The sequence below is a fragment of the Lathyrus oleraceus genome, chromosome 7, assembly GCF_024323335.1.
Source record: "Lathyrus oleraceus cultivar Zhongwan6 chromosome 7, CAAS_Psat_ZW6_1.0, whole genome shotgun sequence".
NCBI lineage: Eukaryota > Viridiplantae > Streptophyta > Magnoliopsida > Fabales > Fabaceae > Lathyrus > Lathyrus oleraceus.
In genome coordinates, this window is record NC_066585.1 from 133,703,403 (window position 1) to 133,723,793 (window position 20,391).

The following is a 20,391-nucleotide window of genomic DNA, read 5'->3' on the forward strand; positions in this document are numbered from 1 at the left end:
TTTTACCGCCTCGGAACATGTTTTCCTTTTTTTCATCACTTGAGGTTTTAAGGTATGCTTCTACATCTTTAATCTCTTTTTTCATATATCTATTTCACAATTATATACGTGTCAGGTAAAAAAGGAGTATTTCTCACACACAATAATTGAAAGATGTAGAATCACTATGTATCATTTTTCCATTCTTTTTTTAATTGTGGTATTTTCCATATAAAATCATTTTAAATGCTTATGTTCATTGGGTACTAATTTTTCTCAATCAATTTGTTCTAAATTTAGATTGTTAATCCATAATATTGACAGTATCACCTAAAGGTGATTATATTGTTGGTGTAAGCCCTAGAGGCCAATACTTTTGGTACTTGTATCGAATTATTTATTAATAATAAAAGGCTTTTTCTTTATTATGTTTGTTTAATAAAGTCCCTAGGATAGCTAGTCCGTTTAATGTATCAAGTGTGACTTGATCATGAGATCACATTAAACATAAGGACACTATTCTTAAAGTATCCGTAGTCGAGCTTTATTGTGAAGTGGGATAACATTAAAGCATTAAGACTATTATGTGACCTGACCTGAGCCAATACTAATGAACCAATTGAACTAGACTTGCTTTTCGAGGAGTGATGCACAGTGCACCATACATAAGTCACTATAGCTTCCTAGAAGTCAATTTCCTGCGGCCACTACCTCCAATAACTAGATTCTTGAGTCGTTATTAGTGGCAACATTAGCTACTTCCCCCCAACACTTCCCTATTCGACCTTCGTCTTTCTTGTTTGCTAGCTAACGAAAATAGTACAACGATTGCGATTGATGTGCCTCTTGTGGCTCAAAAACTGTTTATTTGGGGCTTTTAAGCCGCTGTTGATCTCCTTAGGATGTTGTTGCTTTGCAGCTCTCATATTCTGTAATGACTTTTGATCCGTTTTTCATGTGTTATAATATCTTCAATTTTTTACCGCCTCGGAACATGTTTTCCTTTTTTCATCACTTGAGGTTTTAAGGTATGCTTCTACATCTTTAATCTCTTTTTTCATATATCTATTTCACAATTATATACGTGTCAGGTAAAAAAGGAGTATTTCTCACACACAATAATTGAAAGATGTAGAATCACTATGTATCATTTTTCCATTCTTTTTTTAATTGTGGTATTTTCCATATAAAATCATTTTAAATGCTTATGTTCATTGGGTGCTAATTTTTCTCAATCAATTTGTTCTAAATTTAGATTGTTAATCCATAATATTGATAGTATCACCTAAAGGTGATTATATTGTTGGTGTAAGCCCTAGAGGCCAATACTTTTGGTACTTGTATCGAATTATTTATTAATAATAAAAGGCTTTTTCTTTATTATGTTTGTTTAATAAAGTCCCTAGGATAGCTAGTCCGTTTAATGTATCAAGTGTGACTTGATCATGAGATCACATTAAACATAAGGACACTATTCTTAAAGTATCCGTAGTCGAGCTTTATTGTGAAGTGGGATAACATTAAAGCATTAAGACTATTATGTCTATAGACTGATGATCACATATCATGAATCATGGATATGGAGTTATCAAGTCTTAAACATAGGTATGAATATTAAGAGTAATATTTATACTGGATTGACCCGCTATGAGAGTACTATATAGAAAGTTATGCAAAGTGTCATAAGTTATTCTCATGGTGATAATGGTGTATACCACCCTTCGACCTGAAACCACTATGGACAATAGATGTAGAGTCGAGTGCTTTATTGCTGATCAAACATTGTCCGTAACTGGATAACCATAAAGACAGTTGATGGGTACTCCACGAAGCATGCTGAGGGACATGAGTGACCTAGATGAAATTTGCCCATCCTATATAACAGGATAAATGTCTATGGGCCCAGTATTGAACTGGACAAGGATGACATGGTCTATGCCTTGTGTTCAATATAGACATAAGGGCAAAAGGGTAATTATGCACATAAGTATTATCACAGAAGGATTTGTCAGATCACATGACATTTTCGTGTCTTGGGTAGTAGTGATGTGTTGCTAGATACCACTCACTGTTTATTATGTTAAATATGTGATTTAATATAATAGCCAATGTCGCGAAAACCTACAAGGTCACACACAAAGGACGGATTGATGAGAGATAGAGTAACTAAGGAACACCGTAAGATACGGTGCACTTAAGTGAATTGTAGAACATCGTAAGGTATGGTGTACTTAAATAGAATACGAAATTTGGTAAGGTACCATGGGCTTAAGTGATTTTGGGCATATTATAAGATATGGGCCACATACACTTAAGTGGGCCTTTTAGCTTGAAGCCTATACAAGTGGTTCTATAAATAGAACCCTTGTGCAGAAGTATTCTTTTTTTGCAGTTGCATTTTTTGTTTTCTCTCTCTCTCTCTCTCTCTCTCACTCAAAGCCTTCATTCATAGCAGCTAGCACTGAGATTGAAGGAATCCGTTCGTGTGGAATGAGTAGAGGCGTTATCGTCGTTCAACGTTTGTGATCGCTTTGTAGATCTGCATCAAAGGTTTCAATCATCACAAGAGGTAAATATTCTATCACTGATCATGCCCATTCGTAAGGATTACTAAAGGAGAAAATTTTAATTTCTGCTGCATTTTGGATCGCCGTTCTCCTTCATATATGACTTTTGAAGGGCTAACACAGGTATTTAAAAGTAATTTTATTTATAAAAAAAAGATCTAGATTTATTTGACTTTTTTTTTGTTCTTTCTTCTTTGCATGAATAAATGTTTTGTATCAAACATACAACTTATTTACCATTAGTTTTGATGAAATAATATTGTATTGTTGAGTTTAAAAATTCAAGAATAATTTTATATATGGGGATGTAGCTCAAATGGTAGAGCGCTCGCTTTGCATGCGAGAGGTACAGGGTTCGATCCCCTGCATCTCCAATTAAAGTATTGTTAATCAGTGATATATGTATAGGAATGACTTAGATTTTTATAATTCCTATTTTAGAATTTTCACGTTAGTGAGAGAGAGAGAATCTCGTAATAAAATCCAAAACAAACAAGAGGGAGATGTAATAAATGAGAACAAAAATATTTTATTAACAAGTGAAAGCATGATGTGACCTGACCTGAGCCAATACTAATGAACTAATTGAACTAGACTTGCTTTTCGAGGAGTGTTGCACAGTGCACCATACATAAGTCACTATAGCTTCCTAGAAGTCAATTTCCTGCGGCCACTACCTCCAATAACTAGATTCTTGAGTCGTTATTAGTGGCAACATTAGCTACTTCCCCCCAACACTTCCCTATTCGACCTTCGTCTTTCTTGTTTGCTAGCTAACGAAAATAGTACAACGATTGCGATTGATGTGCCTCTTGTGGCTCAAAAACTGTTTATTTGGGGCTTTTAAGCCGCTGTTGATCTCCTTAGGATGTTGTTGCTTTGCAGCTCTCATATTCTGTAATGACTTTTGATCCGTTTTTCATGTGTTATAATATCTTCAATTTTTTACCGCCTCGGAACATGTTTTCCTTTTTTTCATCACTTGAGGTTTTAAGGTATGCTTCTACATCTTTAATCTCTTTTTTCATATATCTATTTCACAATTATATACGTGTCAGGTAAAAAAGGAGTATTTCTCACACACAATAATTGAAAGATGTAGAATCACTATGTATCATTTTTCCATTCTTTTTTTAATTGTGGTATTTTCCATATAAAATCATTTTAAATGCTTATGTTCATTGGGTGCTAATTTTTCTCAATCAATTTGTTCTAAATTTAGATTGTTAATCCATAATATTGACAGTATCACCTAAAGGTGATTATATTGTTGGTGTAAGCCCTAGAGGCCAATACTTTTGGTACTTATATCGAATTATTTATTAATAATAAAAGGCTTTTTCTTTATTATGTTTGTTTAATAAAGTCCCTAGGATAGCTAGTCCGTTTAATGTACCAAGTGTGACTTGATCATGAGATCACATTAAACATAAGGACACTATTCTTAAAGTATCCGTAGTCGAGCTTTATTGTGAAGTGGGATAACATTAAAGCATTAAGACTATTATGTGACCTGACCTGAGCCAATACTAATGAACCAATTGAACTAGACTTGCTTTTCGAGGAGTGATGCACAGTGAACCATACATAAGTCACTATAGCTTCCTAGAAGTCAATTTCCTGCGGCCACTACCTCCAATAACTAGATTCTTGAGTCGTTATTAGTGGCAACATTAGCTACTTCCCCCCAACACTTCCCTATTCGACCTTCGTCTTTCTTGTTTGCTAGCTAACGAAAATAGTACAACGATTGCGATTGATGTGCCTCTTGTGGCTCAAAAACTGTTTATTTGGGGCTTTTAAGCCGCTGTTGATCTCCTTAGGATGTTGTTGCTTTGCAGCTCTCATATTCTGTAATGACTTTTGATCCGTTTTTCATGTGTTATAATATCTTCAATTTTTTACCGCCTCGGAACATGTTTTCCTTTTTTTCATCACTTGAGGTTTTAAGGTATGCTTCTACATCTTTAATCTCTTTTTTCATATATCTATTTCACAATTATATACGTGTCAGGTAAAAAAGGAGTATTTCTCACACACAATAATTGAAAGATGTAGAATCACTATGTATCATTTTTCCATTCTTTTTTTAATTGTGGTATTTTCCATATAAAATCATTTTAAATGCTTATGTTCATTGGGTGCTAATTTTTCTCAATCAATTTGTTCTAAATTTAGATTGTTAATCCATAATATTGACAGTATCACCTAAAGGTGAGTATATTGTTGGTGTAAGCCCTAGAGGCCAATACTTTTGGTACTTATATCGAATTATTTATTAATAATAAAAGGCTTTTTCTTTATTATGTTTGTTTAATAAAGTCCCTAGGATAGCTAGTCCGTTTAATGTATCAAGTGTGACTTGATCATGAGATCACATTAAACATAAGGACACTATTCTTAAAGTATCAGTAGTCGAGCTTTATTGTGAAGTGGGATAACATTAAAGCATTAAGACTATTATGTGACCTGACCTGAGCCAATACTAATGAACCAATTGAACTAGACTTGCTTTTCGAGGAGTGATGCACAGTGAACCATACATAAGTCACTATAGCTTCCTAGAAGTCAATTTCCTGCGGCCACTACCTCCAATAACTAGATTCTTGAGTCGTTATTAGTGGCAACATTAGCTACTTCCCCCCAACACTTCCCTATTCGACCTTCGTCTTTCTTGTTTGCTAGCTAACGAAAATAGTACAACGATTGCGATTGATGTGCCTCTTGTGGCTCAAAAACTGTTTATTTGGGGCTTTTAAGCCGCTGTTGATCTCCTTAGGATGTTGTTGCTTTGCAGCTCTCATATTCTGTAATGACTTTTGATCCGTTTTTCATGTGTTATAATATCTTCAATTTTTTACCGCCTCGGAACATGTTTTCCTTTTTTTCATCACTTGAGGTTTTAAGGTATGCTTCTACATCTTTAATCTCTTTTTTCATATATCTATTTCACAATTATATACGTGTCAGGTAAAAAAGGAGTATTTCTCACACACAATAATTGAAAGATGTAGAATCACTATGTATCATTTTTCCATTCTTTTTTTAATTGTGGTATTTTCCATATAAAATCATTTTAAATGCTTATGTTCATTGGGTGCTAATTTTTCTCAATCAATTTGTTCTAAATTTAGATTGTTAATCCATAATATTGACAGTATCACCTAAAGGTGAGTATATTGTTGGTGTAAGCCCTAGAGGCCAATACTTTTGGTACTTATATCGAATTATTTATTAATAATAAAAGGCTTTTTCTTTATTATGTTTGTTTAATAAAGTCCCTAGGATAGCTAGTCCGTTTAATGTATCAAGTGTGACTTGATCATGAGATCACATTAAACATAAGGACACTATTCTTAAAGTATCAGTAGTCGAGCTTTATTGTGAAGTGGGATAACATTAAAGCATTAAGACTATTATGTGACCTGACCTGAGCCAATACTAATGAACCAATTGAACTAGACTTGCTTTTCGAGGAGTGATGCACAGTGAACCATACATAAGTCACTATAGCTTCCTAGAAGTCAATTTCCTGCGGCCACTACCTCCAATAACTAGATTCTTGAGTCGTTATTAGTGGCAACATTAGCTACTTCCCCCCAACACTTCCCTATTCGACCTTCGTCTTTCTTGTTTGCTAGCTAACGAAAATAGTACAACGATTGCGATTGATGTGCCTCTTGTGGCTCAAAAACTGTTTATTTGGGGCTTTTAAGCCGCTGTTGATCTCCTTAGGATGTTGTTGCTTTGCAGCTCTCATATTCTGTAATGACTTTTGATCCGTTTTTCATGTGTTATAATATCTTCAATTTTTTACCGCCTCGGAACATGTTTTCCTTTTTTTCATCACTTGAGGTTTTAAGGTATGCTTCTACATCTTTAATCTCTTTTTCATATATCTATTTCACAATTATATACGTGTCAGGTAAAAAAGGAGTATTTCTCACACACAATAATTGAAAGATGTAGAATCACTATGTATCATTTTTCCATTCTTTTTTTAATTGTGGTATTTTCCATATAAAATCATTTTAAATGCTTATGTTCATTGGGTGCTAATTTTTCTCAATCAATTTGTTCTAAATTTAGATTGTTAATCCATAATATTGATAGTATCACCTAAAGGTGATTATATTGTTGGTGTAAGCCCTAGAGGCCAATACTTTTGGTACTTGTATCGAATTATTTATTAATAATAAAAGGCTTTTTCTTTATTATGTTTGTTTAATAAAGTCCCTAGGATAGCTAGTCCGTTTAATGTATCAAGTGTGACTTGATCATGAGATCACATTAAACATAAGGACACTATTCTTAAAGTATCCGTAGTCGAGCTTTATTGTGAAGTGGGATAACATTAAAGCATTAAGACTATTATGTCTATAGACTGATGATCACATATCATGAATCATGGATATGGAGTTATCAAGTCTTAAACATAGGTATGAATATTAAGAGTAATATTTATACTGGATTGACCCGCTATGAGAGTACTATATAGAAAGTTATGCAAAGTGTCATAAGTTATTCTCATGGTGATAATGGTGTATACCACCCTTCGACCTGAAACCACTATGGACAATAGATGTAGAGTCGAGTGCTTTATTGCTGATCAAACATTGTCCGTAACTAGATAACCATAAAGACAGTTGATGGGTACTCCACGAAGCATGCTGAGGGACATGAGTGACCTAGATGAAATTTGCCCATCCTATATAACAGGATAAATGTCTATGGGCCCAATATTGAACTGGACAAGGATGACATGGTCTATGCCTTGTGTTCAATATAGACATAAGGGCAAAAGGGTAATTATGCACATAAGTATTATCACAGAAGGATTTGTCAGATCACATGACATTTTCGTGTCTTGGGTAGTAGTGATGTGTTGCTAGATACCACTCACTGTTTATTATGTTAAATATGTGATTTAATATAATAGCCAATGTCGCGAAAACCTACAAGGTCACACACAAAGGACGGATTGATGAGAGATAGAGTAAGTAAGGAACACCGTAAGATACGGTGCACTTAAGTGAATTGTAGAACATCGTAAGGTATGGTGTACTTAAATAGAATACGAAATTTGGTAAGGTACCATGGGCTTAAGTGATTTTGGGCATATTATAAGATATGGGCCACATACACTTAAGTGGGCCTTTTAGCTTGAAGCCTATACAAGTGGTTCTATAAATAGAACCCTTGTGCAGAAGTATTCTTTTTTTGCAGTTGCATTTTTTGTTTTCTCTCTCTCTCTCTCTCTCACTCAAAGCCTTCATTCATAGCAGCTAGCACTGAGATTGAAGGAATCCGTTCGTGTGGAATGAGTAGAGGCGTTATCGTCGTTCAACGTTTGTGATCGCTTTGTAGATCTGCATCAAAGGTTTCAATCATCACAAGAGGTAAATATTCTATCACTGATCATGCCCATTCGTAAGGATTACTAAAGGAGAAAATTTTAATTTCTGCTGCATTTTGGATCGCCGTTCTCCTTCATATATGACTTTTGAAGGGCTAACACAGGTATTTAAAAGTAATTTTATTTATAAAAAAAAGATCTAGATTTATTTGACTTTTTTTTTGTTCTTTCTTCTTTGCATGAATAAATGTTTTGTATCAAACATACAACTTATTTACCATTAGTTTTGATGAAATAATATTGTATTGTTGAGTTTAAAAATTCAAGAATAATTTTATATATGGGGATGTAGCTCAAATGGTAGAGCGCTCGCTTTGCATGCGAGAGGTACAGGGTTCGATCCCCTGCATCTCCAATTAAAGTATTGTTAATCAGTGATATATGTCTCTTGTGGCTCAAAAACTGTTTATTTGGGGCTTTTAAGCCGCTGTTGATCTCCTTAGGATGTTGTTGCTTTGCAGCTCTCATATTCTGTAATGACTTTTGATCCGTTTTTCATGTGTTATAATATCTTCAATTTTTTACCGCCTCGGAACATGTTTTCCTTTTTTTCATCACTTGAGGTTTTAAGGTATGCTTCTACATCTTTAATCTCTTTTTTCATATATCTATTTCACAATTATATACGTGTCAGGTAAAAAAGGAGTATTTCTCACACACAATAATTGAAAGATGTAGAATCACTATGTATCATTTTTCCATTCTTTTTTTAATTGTGGTATTTTCCATATAAAATCATTTTAAATGCTTATGTTCATTGGGTGCTAATTTTTCTCAATCAATTTGTTCTAAATTTAGATTGTTAATCCATAATATTGACAGTATCACCTAAAGGTGATTATATTGTTGGTGTAAGCCCTAGAGGCCAATACTTTTGGTACTTATATCGAATTATTTATTAATAATAAAAGGCTTTTTCTTTATTATGTTTGTTTAATAAAGTCCCTAGGATAGCTAGTCCGTTTAATGTATCAAGTGTGACTTGATCATGAGATCACATTAAACATAAGGACACTATTCTTAAAGTATCCGTAGTCGAGCTTTATTGTGAAGTGGGATAACATTAAAGCATTAAGACTATTATGTCTATAGACTGATGATCACATATCATGAATCATGGATATGGAGTTATCAAGTCTTAAACATAGGTATGAATATTAAGAGTAATATTTATACTGGATTGACCCGCTATGAGAGTACTATATAGAAAGTTATGCAAAGTGTCATAAGTTATTCTCATGGTGATAATGGTGTATACCACCCTTCGACCTGAAACCACTATGGACAATAGATGTAGAGTCGAGTGCTTTATTGTTGATCAAACATTGTCCGTAACTGGATAACCATAAAGACAGTTGATGGGTACTCCACGAAGCATGCTGAGGGACATGAGTGACCTAGATGAAATTTGTCCATCCTATATAACAGGATAAATGTCTATGGGCCCAATATTGAACTGGACAAGGATGACATGGTCTATGCCTTGTGTTCAATATAGACATAAGGGCAAAAGGGTAATTATGCACATAAGTATTATCACAGAAGGATTTGTCAGATCACATGACATTTTCGTGTCTTGGGTAGTAGTGGTGTGTTGCTAGATACCACTCACTGTTTATTATGTTAAATATGTGATTTAATATAATAGCCAATGTCGCGAAAACCTACAAGGTCACACACAAAGGACGGATTGATGAGAGATAGAGTAACTAAGGAACACCGTAAGATACGGTGCACTTAAGTGAATTGTAGAACATCGTAAGGTATGGTGTACTTAAATAGAATACGAAATTTGGTAAGGTACCATGGGCTTAAGTGATTTTGGGCATATTATAAGATATGGGCCACATACACTTAAGTGGGCCTTTTAGCTTGAAGCCTATACAAGTGGTTCTATAAATAGAACCCTTGTGCAGAAGTATTCTTTTTTTGCAGTTGCATTTTTTGTTTTCTCTATCTCTCTCTCTCTCTCTCTCTCTCACTCAAAGCCTTCATTCATAGCAGCTAGCACTGAGATTGAAGGAATCCGTTCGTGTGGAATGAGTAGAGGCGTTATCGTCGTTCAACGTTTGTGATCGCTTTGTAGATCTGCATCAAAGGTTTCAATCATCACAAGAGGTAAATATTCTATCACTGATCATGCCCATTCGTAAGGATTACTAAAGGAGAAAATTTTAATTTCTGCTGCATTTTGGATCGCCGTTCTCCTTCATATATGACTTTTGAAGGGCTAACACAGGTATTTAAAAGTAATTTTATTTATAAAAAAAAGATCTAGATTTATTTGACTTTTTTTTTGTTCTTTCTTCTTTGCATGAATAAATGTTTTGTATCAAACATACAACTTATTTACCATTAGTTTTGATGAAATAATATTGTATTGTTGAGTTTAAAAATTCAAGAATAATTTTATATATGGGGATGTAGCTCAAATGGTAGAGCGCTCGCTTTGCATGCGAGAGGTACAGGGTTCGATCCCCTGCATCTCCAATTAAAGTATTGTTAATCAGTGATATATGTATAGGAATGACTTAGATTTTTATAATTCCTATTTTAGAATTTTCACGTTAGTTCGAGGAGTGTTGCACAGTGCACCATACATAAGTCACTATAGCTTCCTAGAAGTCAATTTCCTGCGGCCACTACCTCCAATAACTAGATTCATGAGTCGTTATTAGTGGCAACATTAGCTACTTCCCCCCAACACTTCCCTATTCGACCTTCGTCTTTCTTGTTTGCTAGCTAACGAAAATAGTACAACGATTGCGATTGATGTGCCTCTTGTGGCTCAAAAACTGTTTATTTGGGGCTTTTAAGCGGCTGTTGATCTCCTTAGGATGTTGTTGCTTTGCAGCTCTCATATTCTGTAATGACTTTTGATCCGTTTTTCATGTGTTATAATATCTTCAATTTTTTACCGCCTCGGAACATGTTTTCCTTTTTTTCATCACTTGAGGTTTTAAGGTATGCTTCTACATCTTTAATCTCTTTTTTCATATATCTATTTCACAATTATATACGTGTCAGGTAAAAAAGGAGTATTTCTCACACACAATAATTGAAAGATGTAGAATCACTATGTACCATTTTTCCATTCTTTTTTTAATTGTGGTATTTTCCATATAAAATCATTTTAAATGCTTATGATCATTGGGTGCTAACTTTTCTCAATCAATTTGTTCTAAGTTTTGATTGTTAATCCATAATATTGACAGTATCACGTAATGGTGATTATATGACTTTTGAAGGGCTAACACAAGTATTTAAAAGTAATTTTATTTATAAAAAAAAAAAGATTTAGATTTATTTGACGTTTTTTTTGTTCTTTCTTCTTTGCATGAATAAATGTTTTGTAGCAAACATGCAACTTATTTACCATTATTTGATGAAATAATATTGTACTGTTGAGTTTAAAAATTCAAGAATAATTTTATATATGGGGATGTAGCTCAAATCGTAGAGCGCTCGCTTTGCATGTGAGAGGTACAGGGTTTAATCCCCTGCATCTCCAATTAAAGTATTGTTAATCAGTTATGTATGTATAGAAATGACTTAGATTTTTATAATTCCTATTTTAGAATTTTCACGTTATAGAGAGAGAGAGAATCTCGTAATAAAATCCAAAACAAACAAGAGGGAGATGTAAAAAATGAGAACAAAAATATTTTATTAACAAGTGAAAGCATGATGTGACCTGACCTGAGTCAATACTAATGAACCAATTGAACTAGACTTGCTTTTCGAGGAGTGTTGCACATTGCACCATACATAAGTCACTATAGCTTCCTAGAAGTCAATTTCCTGCGGCCACTACCTCCAATAACTAGATTCGTGAGTCGTTATTAGTGGCAACATGAGCTACTTCCCCCCAACACTTCCCTACCCGACCTTCGTCTTTCTTGTTTGCTAGTTAATGAAAATAGTACAACGATTGCGATTGATGTGCCTCTTGTGGCTCAAAAACTGTTTATTTGGGGCTTTTAAGCCGCTGTTGATCTCCTTAAGATGTTATTGCTTTGCAACTCTCATATTTTGTAATGACTTTTGATCCGTTTTTCATGTGTTATAATATCTCCAATTTTTTCCCGCCTCGGAACATGTTTTCCGTTTTTCCATCACTTGAGGTTTTAAGGTATGTTTCTATATCTTTAATCTCTTTTTTCATATATCTATTTCACAATTATATACATGTCAGGTAAAAAAAGAGTATTTCTCACACACAATAATTGAAAGATGGAGAATCACTCTGTATCATTTTTCCATTCTTTTTTTAATTGTGCTATTTTTCATATAAAATCATTTTAAATGCTTATGTTCATTGGGTGCTAATTTTTCTCAATCAATTTGTTCTAAATTTAGATTGTTAATCCATAATATTGACAATATCACCTAAAGGTGATTATATTGCTGGTTTAAGCCCTAGAGGCCAATACTTTTGGTACTTATATCGAATTATTTATTAATAATAAAAGGCTTTTTTTTTATTATGTTTGTTTAATAAAGTCCCTAGGATAGCTAGTCCGTTTAATGTATCAAGTGTGACTTGATCATGAAATCACATTAAAAATAAGGACACTATTTTTAATGTATCCGTAGTCGAGCTTTATTGTGAAGTGGGATAACATTAAAGCATTAAGACTATTATGTCTATAGACTGATGATCACATCTCATGGATCATGGATATGGAGTTATCAAGTCTTAAACATAGGTATGAATATTAAGAGTAATATTTATACTGGATTGACCCGCTATGAGAGTACTATATAGAAAGTTATGCAAAGTGTCACAAGTTATTCTCATGGTGATAATGGTGTATACCACCCTTCGACCTGAAACCACTATGGACCCTAGATGTAGAGTCGAGTGCTTTATTGCTGATCAAACATTGTCCGTAACTGGATAACCATAAAGACAGTTGATGGGTACTCCACGAAGCATGCTGAGGGATATGAGTGACCTAGATGAAATTTGCCCATCCTATATAACAGAATAAATGTCTATGGACCCAATATTGAACTGGACAAGGATGACACGGTCTATGCCTTGTGTTCAATATAGACATAAGGGCAAAAGGGTAATTATGCACATAAGTATTATCATAGAAGGATTTGTCAGATCACATGAAATTTTCGTGTCTTGGGTAGGAGTGATGTGTTGCTAGATACCACTCACTGTTTATCATGTTAAATATGTGATTTAATATAATTGCCAATGCCGCGATAACCTACAGGGTCACACACAAAGGACGGATTCATGAAAGATAGAGTAACTAAGGAACACCGTAAGGTACGGTGCACTTAAGTGAATTGTAGAACATCGTAATGTATGGTGTACTTAAATAGAATAAAAAATTTGGTAAGGTACCATGGGCTTAAGTGATTTTGGGCATATTATAATATATGGGCCACATACACTTAAGTGGGCCTTTTAGCTTGAAGCCTACACAAGTGGTTCTGTAAATAGAACCCTTGTGCAGAAGTATTCTTTTTTTGCAATTGCATTTTTTGTTTTCTCTCTCTCTCTCTCTCTCTCACTCAAAGCCTTCATTCATAGCAGCTAGCACTAAGATTGAAGGAATCCGTTCGTGTGGAATGAGTAGAGGCGTTATCGTCGTTCAATGTTTGTGATCGCTTTGTAGATCTGCATCAAAGGTTTCAATCATCACAAGAGGTAAATATTCTATCACTGATCATGCCCATTCGTAAGGATTACTAAAGGAGAAAATTTTTAATTTCTGCTGCATTTTGGATCGCCGTTCTCCTTCATATATGACTTTAGAAGGGCTAACACAGGTATTTAAAAGTAATTTTATTTATAAAAAAAAGATCTAGATTTATTTGACTTTTTTTTTGTTCTTTCTTCTTTGCATGAATAAATGTTTTGTATCAAACATACAACTTATTTACCATTAGTTTTGATGAAATAATATTGTATTGTTGAGTTTAAAAATTCAAGAATAATTTTATATATGGGGATGTAGCTCAAATGGTAGAGTGCTCGCTTTGCATGCGAGAGGTACAGTGTTCGATCCCCTGCATCTCCAATTAAAGTATTGTTAATCAGTGATGTATGTATAGGAATGACTTAGATTTTTATAATTCCTATTTTAGAATTTTCACGTTAGTGAGAGAGAGAGAATCTCGTAATAAAATCCAAAACAAACAAGAGGGAGATGTAATAAATGAGAACAAAAATATTTTATTAACAAGTGAAAGCATGATGTGACCTGACCTGAGCCAATACTAATGAACCAATTGAACTAGACTTGCTTTTCGAGGAGTGTTGCACAGTGCACCATACATAAGTCACTATAGCTTCCTAGAAGTCAATTTCCTGCGGCCACTACCTCCAATAACTAGATTCATGAGTCGTTATTAGTGGCAACATTAGCTACTTCCCCCCAACACTTCCCTATTCGACCTTCGTCTTTCTTGTTTGCTAGCTAACGAAAATAGTACAACGATTGCGATTGATGTGCCTCTTGTGGCTCAAAAACTATTTATTTGGGGCTTTTAAGCCGCTGTTGATCTCCTTAGGATGTTGTTGCTTTGCAGCTCTCATATTCTGTAATGACTTTTGATCCGTTTTTCATGTGTTATAATATCTTCAATTTTTACCGCCTCGGAACATGTTTTCCTTTTTTCATCACTTGAGGTTTTAAGGTATGCTTCTACATCTTTAATCTCTTTTTTCATATATCTATTTCACAATTATATACGTGTCAGGTAAAAAAGGAGTATTTCTCACACACAATAATTGAAAGATGTAGAATCACTATGTATCATTTTTCCATTCTTTTTTAATTGTGGTATTTTCCATATAAAATCATTTTAAATGCTTATGTTCATTGGGTGCTAATTTTTCTCAATCAATTTGTTCTAAGTTTTGATTGTTAATCCATAATATTGACAGTATCGCGTAATGGTGATTATATGACTTTTGAAGGGCTAACACAAGTATTTAAAAGTAATTTTATTTATAAAAAAAAAAAGATTTAGATTTATTTGACGTTTTTTTTTATCTTTCTTCTTTGCATGAATAAATGTTTTGTAGCAAACATGCAACTTATTTACCATTATTGATGAAATAATATTGTACTGTTGAGTTTAAAAATTCAAGAATAATTTTATATATGGGGATGTAGCTCAAATCGTAGAGCGCTCGCTTTGCATGCGAGAGGTACAGGGTTTAATCCCCTGCATCTCCAATTAAAGTATTGTTAATTAGTTATGTATGTATAGGAATGACTTAGATTTTTATAATTCCTATTTTAGAATTTTCACGTTATAGAGAGAGAGAGAGAGAATCTCGTAATAAAATCCAAAACAAACAAGAGGGAGATGTAAAAAATGAGAACAAAAATATTTTATTAACAAGTGAAAGCATGATGTGACCTGACCTGAGTCAATACTAATGAACCAATTGAACTAGACTTGCTTTTCGAGGAGTGTTGCACATTGCACCAAACATAAGTCCTTATAGCTTCCTAGAAGTCAATTTCCTGCGGCCACTACCTCCAATAACTAGATTCGTGAGTCGTTATTAGTGGCAACATGAGCTACTTCCCCCCAACACTTCCCTACCCGACCTTCGTCTTTCTTGTTTGCTAGCTAATGAAAATAGTACAACGATTGCGATTGATGTGCCTCTTGTGGCTCAAAAACTGTTTATTTGGGGCTTTTAAGCCGCTGTTGATCTCCTTAAGATGTTATTGCTTTGCAACTCTCATATTTTGTAATGACTTTTGATCCGTTTTTCATGTGTTATAATATCTCCAATTTTTTCCCGCCTCGGAACATGTTTTCCGTTTTTTCATCACTTGAGGTTTTAAGGTATGTTTCTATATCTTTAATCTCTTTTTTCATATATCTATTTCACAATTGTATACATGTCAGGTAAAAAAAGAGTATTTCACACACACAATAATTGAAAGATGGAGAATCACTCTATATCATTTTTCCATTCTTTTTTTAATTGTGCTATTTTTCATATAAAATCATTTTAAATGCTTATGTTCATTGGGTGCTAATTTTTCTCAATCAATTTGTTCTAAATTTAGATTGTTAATCCATAATATTGACAGTATCACCTAAAGGTGATTATATTGCTGGTTTAAGCCCTAGAGGCCAATACTTTTGGTACTTATATCGAATTATTTATTAATAATAAAAGGCTTTTTCTTTATTATGTTTGTTTAATAAAGTCCCTAGGATAGCTAGTCCGTTTAATGTATCAAGTGTGACTTGATCATGAAATCACATTAAACATAAGGACACTATTTTTAATGTATCCGTAGTCGAGCTTTATTGTGAAGTGGGATAACATTAAAGCATTAAGACTATTATGTCTATAGACTGATGATCACATCTCATGGATCATGGATATGGAGTTATCAAGTCTTAAACATAGGTATGAATATTAAGAGTAATATTTATACTGGATTGACCCGCTATGAGAGTACTATATAGAAAGTTATGCAAAGTGTCACAAGTTATTCTCATGGTGATAATGGTGTATACCACCCTTCGACCTGAAACCACTATGGACCCTAGATGTAGAGTCGAGTGCTTTATTGCTGATCAAACATTGTCCGTAACTGGATAACCATAAAGACAGTTGATGGGTACTCCACAAAGCATGCTGAGGGATATGAGTGACCTAGATGAAATTTGCCCATCCTATATAACAGAATAAATGTCTATGGACCCAATATTGAACTGGACAAGGATGACACGGTCTATGCCTGGTGTTCAATATAGACATAAGGGCAAAAGGGTAATTATGCACATAAGTATTATCATAGAAGGATTTGTCAGATCACATGAAATTTTCGTGTCTTGGGTAGGAGTGATGTGTTGCTAGATACCACTCACTGTTTATCATGTTAAATATGTGATTTAATATAATTGCCAATGCCGCGATAACCTACAGGGTCACACACAAAGGACGGATTCATGAAAGATAGAGTAACTAAGGAATACCGTAAGGTACGGTGCACTTAAGTGAATTGTAGAACATCGTAATGTATGGTGTACTTAAATAGAATAAAAAATTTGGTAAGGTACCATGGGCTTAAGTGATTTTGGGCATATTATAAGATATGGGCCACATACACTTAAGTGGGCCTTTTAGCTTGAAGCCTACACAAGTGGTTCTGTAAATAGAACCCTTGTGCAGAAGTATTCTTTTTTTGCAGTTGCATTTTTTGTTTTCTCTCTCTCTCTCTCTCTCACTCAAAGCCTTCATTCATAGCAGCTAGCACTGAGATTGAAGGAATCCGTTCGTGTGGAATGAGTAGAGGCGTTATCGTCGTTCAATGTTTGTGATCGCTTTGTAGATCTGCATCAAAGGTTTCAATCATCACAAGAGGTAAATATTCTATCACTGATCATGCCCATTCGTAAGGATTACTAAAGGAGAAAATTTTAATTTCTGCTGCATTTTGGATCGCCGTTCTCCTTCATATATGACTTTTGAAGGGCTAACACAGGTATTTAAAAGTAATTTTATTTATAAAAAAAAGATCTAGATTTATTTGACTTTTTTTTTGTTCTTTCTTCTTTGCATGAATAAATGTTTTGTATCAAACATACAACTTATTTACCATTAGTTTTGATGAAATAATATTGTATTGTTGAGTTTAAAAATTCAAGAATAATTTTATATATGGGGATGTAGCTCAAATGGTAGAGTGCTCGCTTTGCATGCGAGAGGTACAGTGTTCGATCCCCTGCATCTCCAATTAAAGTATTGTTAATCAGTGATGTATGTATAGGAATGACTTAGATTTTTATAATTCCTATTTTAGAATTTTCACGTTAGTGAGAGAGAGAGAATCTCGTAATAAAATCCAAAACAAACAAGAGGGAGATGTAATAAATGAGAACAAAAATATTTTATTAACAAGTGAAAGCATGATGTGACCTGACCTGAGCCAATACTAATGAACCAATTGAACTAGACTTGCTTTTCGAGGAGTGTTGCACAGTGCACCATACATAAGTCACTATAGCTTCCTAGAAGTCAATTTCCTGCGGCCACTACCTCCAATAACTAGATTCATGAGTCGTTATTAGTGGCAACATTAGCTACTTCCCCCCAACACTTCCCTATTCGACCTTCGTCTTTCTTGTTTGCTAGCTAACGAAAATAGTACAACGATTGCGATTGATGTGCCTCTTGTGGCTCAAAAACTATTTATTTGGGGCTTTTAAGCCGCTGTTGATCTCCTTAGGATGTTGTTGCTTTGCAGCTCTCATATTCTGTAATGACTTTTGATCCGTTTTTCATGTGTTATAATATCTTCAATTTTTACCGCCTCGGAACATGTTTTCCTTTTTTTCATCACTTGAGGTTTTAAGGTATGCTTCTACATCTTTAATCTCTTTTTTCATATATCTATTTCACAATTATATACGTGTCAGGTAAAAAAGGAGTATTTCTCACACACAATAATTGAAAGATGTAGAATCACTATGTATCATTTTTCCATTCTTTTTTAATTGTGGTATTTTCCATATAAAATCATTTTAAATGCTTATGTTCATTGGGTGCTAATTTTTCTCAATCAATTTGTTCTAAGTTTTGATTGTTAATCCATAATATTGACAGTATCACGTAATGGTGATTATATGACTTTTGAAGGGCTAACACAAGTATTTAAAAGTAATTTTATTTATAAAAAAAAAAAGATTTAGATTTATTTGACGTTTTTTTTTATCTTTCTTCTTTGCATGAATAAATGTTTTGTAGCAAACATGCAACTTATTTACCATTATTGATGAAATAATATTGTACTGTTGAGTTTAAAAATTCAAGAATAATTTTATATATGGGGATGTAGCTCAAATCGTAGAGCGCTCGCTTTGCATGCGAGAGGTACAGGGTTTAATCCCCTGCATCTCCAATTAAAGTATTGTTAATCAGTTATGTATGTATAGGAATGACTTAGATTTTTATAATTCCTATTTTAGAATTTTCACGTTATAGAGAGAGAGAGAGAGAATCTCGTAATAAAATCCAAAACAAACAAGAGGGAGATGTAAAAAATGAGAACAAAAATATTTTATTAACAAGTGAAAGCATGATGTGACCTGACCTGAGTAATTACTACTTCCCCCCAACACTTCCCTATTCGACCTTCGTCTTTCTTGTTTGCTAGCTAACGAAAATAGTACAACGATTGCGATTGATGTGCCTCTTGTGGCTCAAAAACTATTTATTTGGGGCTTTTAAGCCGCTGTTGATCTCCTTAGGATGTTGTTGCTTTGCAGCTCTCATATTCTGTAATGACTTTTGATCCGTTTTTCATGTGTTATAATATCTTCAATTTTTACCGCCTCGGAACATGTTTTCCTTTTTTTCATCACTTGAGGTTTTAAGGTATGCTTCTACATCTTTAATCTCTTTTTTCATATATCTATTTCACAATTATATACGTGTCAGGTAAAAAAGGAGTATTTCTCACACACAATAATTGAAAGATGTAGAATCACTATGTATCATTTTTCCATTCTTTTTTTAATTGTGGTATTTTCCATATAAAATCATTTTAAATGCTTATGTTCATTGGGTGCTAATTTTTCTCAATCAATTTGTTCTAAGTTTTGATTGTTAATCCATAATATTGACAGTATCACGTAATGGTGATTATATGACTTTTGAAGGGCTAACACAAGTATTTAAAAGTAATTTTATTTATAAAAAAAAAAAGATTTAGATTTATTTGACGTTTTTTTTTATCTTTCTTCTTTGCATGAATAAATGTTTTGTAGCAAACATGCAACTTATTTACCATTATTGATGAAATAATATTGTACTGTTGAGTTTAAAAATTCAAGAATAATTTTATATATGGGGATGTAGCTCAAATCGTAGAGCGCTCGCTTTGCATGCGAGAGGTACAGGGTTTAATCCCCTGCATCTCCAATTAAAGTATTGTTAATCAGTTATGTATGTATAGGAATGACTTAGATTTTTATAATTCCTATTTTAGAATTTTCACGTTATAGAGAGAGAGAGAGAGAATCTCGTAATAAAATCCAAAACAAACAAGAGGGAGATGTAAAAAATGAGAACAAAAATATTTTATTAACAAGTGAAAGCATGATGTGACCTGACCTGAATAATTACTAATGAACCAATTGAACTAGACTTGCTTTTCGAGGAGTGTTGCACATTGCACCAAACATAAGTCCTTATAGCTTCCTAGAAGTCAATTTCCTGCGGCCACTACCTCCAATAACTAGATTCGTGAGTCGTTATTAGTGGCAACATGAGCTACTTCCCCCCAACACTTCCCTACCCGACCTTCGTCTTTCTTGTTTGCTAGCTAATGAAAATAGTACAACGATTGCGATTGATGTGCCTCTTGTGGCTCAAAAACTGTTTATTTGGGGCTTTTAAGCCGCTGTTGATCTCCTTAAGAT

General features: G+C 33.8%; 3 non-coding genes across 3 annotated transcripts; all 3 read left to right on the forward strand.

Moving 5' to 3' along the window:
- Window positions 1-2,847: 2,847 nt before the first annotated feature.
- On the forward strand, window positions 2,848-2,920 carry TRNAA-UGC (transfer RNA alanine (anticodon UGC)). Its single transcript has one exon. It is a non-coding gene; the product is annotated as a tRNA-Ala (tRNA).
- Window positions 2,921-8,244: 5,324 nt separating this feature from the next.
- TRNAA-UGC (transfer RNA alanine (anticodon UGC)) lies at window positions 8,245-8,317 on the forward strand. The gene has a single exon. It is a non-coding gene; the product is annotated as a tRNA-Ala (tRNA).
- A 2,062-nt stretch (window positions 8,318-10,379) lies between these two features.
- Window positions 10,380-10,452, forward strand: TRNAA-UGC (transfer RNA alanine (anticodon UGC)). Its single transcript has one exon. It is a non-coding gene; the product is annotated as a tRNA-Ala (tRNA).
- The last annotated feature ends 9,939 nt before the right edge of the window (window positions 10,453-20,391 follow it).